At 36.8% G+C, this 3,580-nt stretch overlaps 1 long non-coding RNA gene across 1 annotated transcript; it reads left to right on the top strand.

The window, feature by feature from the left end:
• Nucleotides 1-228: 228 nt before the first annotated feature.
• LOC139961075 (uncharacterized) lies at nucleotides 229-2,660 on the top strand. The gene is made up of 3 exons (XR_011790721.1): nucleotides 229-696; nucleotides 1,137-1,268; nucleotides 2,367-2,660. It is a non-coding gene; the product is annotated as an uncharacterized lncRNA (long non-coding RNA).
• Nucleotides 2,661-3,580: the final 920 nt, after the last annotated feature.

Here is a 3,580-nt window from a genome sequence, read left to right as displayed (position 1 = left end):
AAACCTACCAAACATGCCTTTCCTTCTACCCATTCCTGTCAATAATAATAAGTTTTTATCCTTAAAATATAGCAAGTTTTCTTCAGTGACGTATTCACTAGTTTTGTTTGTAAGCAGTTGAATAGCTGTGCATAGAATGATACAAGAAGACTAACACTGAGAAACTATTCAATATCATCGACTAAACAGTTTTGAAACGTTGTTTGAACAGCGCCCTCATTGAAGATCTGGTCACAGTACAAAGCTTTCCTGAGTATGTTTTGCCCTGAAAAGTGACAAAATGCCTATGAAAAGCAGTGCCAAAGTGACAAGTACATTTTTCTCTTTCATTTCAGGGGCACGGCTAAGTGCTAATGATAACTGGATGCTGGGAGTGATCAAACCTTCAGAGGGAAGGAGCCAACTTGTGTCAAGTTCCCTGTCAGACAGGAACATTTGTCCGACTAGAGGGGTTAAGTAGCACCAAACTGAGGCACAGCTGTGCTTTAAACACATTTTGTGGACCCAAGAACAACTTACATGCAGTAGATGTCAGCCATGCTGATGGAATGACTTCTTATCACCCCATGGGAATATGTCAACCATTGGGCCACTTGCTTGTTTAAAGCCCAGTACTGTAGTATTCATATAGACTGTACAACATGTGTGAGGCACCATATGAAGAGTAACACATAGACAGAGATAAAAGAAAACAGTGTAAGTCATGTATTTACTGGTTTTCACAACTCCTCAAACTATCATAAAAAGAGTAAAGAGGAGTTAATTTCAACTATTACTTAGTGGCTATATAAATCTGCTGCAAGTGTTCTCCTTCAGGAAAAGTGCCAAAAAGTAACAGGAGAACATCGGGCATGTAATGGTTTTATGCTACCATAGACCACTAATATTTTAGTGAATTGTTGAGCAATGTTGTGAGTCTATGTGATACAATTTGAATTGACTGCATGAGAATCAGAAACATTTGCATAAGTCAAATATCTGTTTTAAGTCTTCTTACCATAATAAAACTTTATTACTTTTATGTAACATACTTTGGTCAGCATAGAATTTCATTAGTTGAATCATATAATCTTTATTTGATAAGTTGAAACTTTGAGGAATTAACATTGTGTTTTGTTTGTTCTCTATCGAAATAGGCAACAATGGACAAATAAATTCCAAGGCTGCCACTAGTGCTTGAGGGAAGGCTAAATGCAGAAATAACGCCTAATGACAGAGAAAGAATACATATTATACAGACCCTGATTGACTACATGGCAGGATTTACGGTGAGTCTAACATGGGTAAATAGTTTAATACTGTAAACTCACATTTTTTGATCGTCAAACAGCTCAAAATGAATTAGTTGCTCTGAAATCTGAAATAATGAGGAGTATTCGAAAATAATAATATTCAGGATACAGACAAGTTTTTTGTCTGCTACAATAGAGTATATTATCTATTGATCCATGATTTAAATTTAGGTTCCCATAGCCAGTGGTTACTTTCTTGAGAACTGTTCACTGGCATGGTATCATCTGACTGAGACGTTTGTAGTCGAATGAAAGTAAGATTTTGACTAACACGAGTGGAATATTATACAAATAATGAATGGTTTCCATTCGTGCAATAGTGCAAATATTTCATGAGTTGAAAGATGGAACAAATTACATCTTTCAACGAATGAAATATTTGCACTATTGCACGAATGGAAACCATTCATTATTTGTTTTATACAACATATTATATTAAGATGGGTAAAATGCACTCATGCAACAGATTGTTTTGAACAGACAGGTTTCTCTGCTCTCTTACCATTGAAAAAAGTGCTACCAAAAAAGTATAACCCATGGTTCTATTTCATAGAGTGGAATAGAGCGGATTTTGCATGCAATCAACGAGCAATTGACCAATCAAATGACCAGAATACAATTAGGTGTTGTATAATACTGGTTAATTGAATTTTTGCCCATCAATAAATTGCAAAGGTCAATTTATGGAGTGAGGAAGTTTTTGACTACTCAGAGGCAGTGTGTGTTTGTTGAAGAAGTACTCATTCCTAGGAAAGGCAGTCACACCTGGAGCTCATCCTGTAGTAAGTAATGTTTATATGCTATTGTGTCTGGGCTGGGTAAAATATAATTCCTTATCCTAGGCTGCCAGGGTCAGCTCTGTGCATCGTTGTCTTTGTAGAGAGTTTCAGAGTATGTTTGATAGACCAAACCAACTGTGAATAGGTAAAGGCTTTTGAACAGCATGTGTTTGTATTTGATTAGATGTGTGTGTGCGTGAAGCTGTGGGGTTGGAATGGGATTTATTGTGATTAGTGATTACCCAGTATGTGAACATAGAGACTACAATATTATTTATAATTCCTTTTGAAACAGGAGTACTGGAGTATGAAGTTGATGGACAAATTTAGGAATGAGAGAAAACACATGATAGATAGGAGAAGAAACAGTTAAGTGACACCTGTTCCACTGAAAATAACCAAGTAGATGACCCAGCTAGCATACAAAGGCATAGTAACATGTAAGTATAGGAATAGTTTCCTAGAATGAAGCTCATCTTGAAGAAAATAAACATCATTAGATAATTAACATACTACACTAAATTTGTATTCTGAAACCCTATGCACAATGACAGAACAATCAGGAGTAATGTGCAATGTGCTAACACACCATCACATATGTAACTAGAGGGCTTGTGAGTCAAACTCCTTAAGAATAGCTTTTCTGGGGAACAGCCCAGCCACTGGGAAGGGTTTTCCTTTTCTCTGTTTTCTTAGCAGTTCTCATCCTGGGAGGGTGTAGTAACCAGGTCTGGAGCAGCCTCCTAGCAGTAAGCTTCCCCTCAATGTAGTTTTTAAAGCTTCCATTCTGTGAATATTGCTATTGTCTTCTATACACTTACAGTTGTATATTTTATAGTCTGTTTTTTAAAAACAGTTTGCTAACCTGCAGGAGCAGTGCTTCATCCAGCTCAATTAGGTGTGTCGCCCCCTGACACTGATCTTTCTGTCAATGTTGAGTTATTAAATTGAAACTTTGTCAAAAATTGATCAAACAGTATTTATTGACAGACATGATGTAATATAATATAAAATATTCAAAAGATGATACGCTTAGTTTATTACATAACTCAGTCAGCCGCTTGTCTCCTTGTGTGTTGCTTTTCATTGCCCAAAGATGTCATAAATCTTTAATTAAGAAATAATATTATCTTTCTTGGTACATGTGTTTATAGGTGGATGCAATGTATTTAATATGTTTTAACTTTTTTTCGAGTTTTTTTGCAGATATCAGGATGATGGAAGAAGATGGAAGAAGATGGGCCTGGGGACCCTGGAGGGGGAGGGGGGAGGGTTATGCAATGCGTTTAATATGTTTTAACTTTTTTTCGAGTTTTTTTGCAGATATCAGGATGATGGAAGAAGATGGGCCAGGGGATCCTGGAGGGGAGGGGGGTGGGTTATGCAATGCGTTTAATATGTTTTAACTTTTTATCAAGTTGTTTTTTTAGACTTAAGGACGTCGGATGAAGATGGGCCGGGGCTCCTGGAGGGGGAGGGGGGTGGGTTATGCAATGTATTCAATAATAT

This window comes from Apostichopus japonicus, chromosome 20 (assembly GCF_037975245.1).
Source record: "Apostichopus japonicus isolate 1M-3 chromosome 20, ASM3797524v1, whole genome shotgun sequence".
NCBI lineage: Eukaryota > Metazoa > Echinodermata > Holothuroidea > Aspidochirotida > Stichopodidae > Apostichopus > Apostichopus japonicus.
This window is presented reverse-complemented; position numbering and strand designations above follow the sequence as displayed.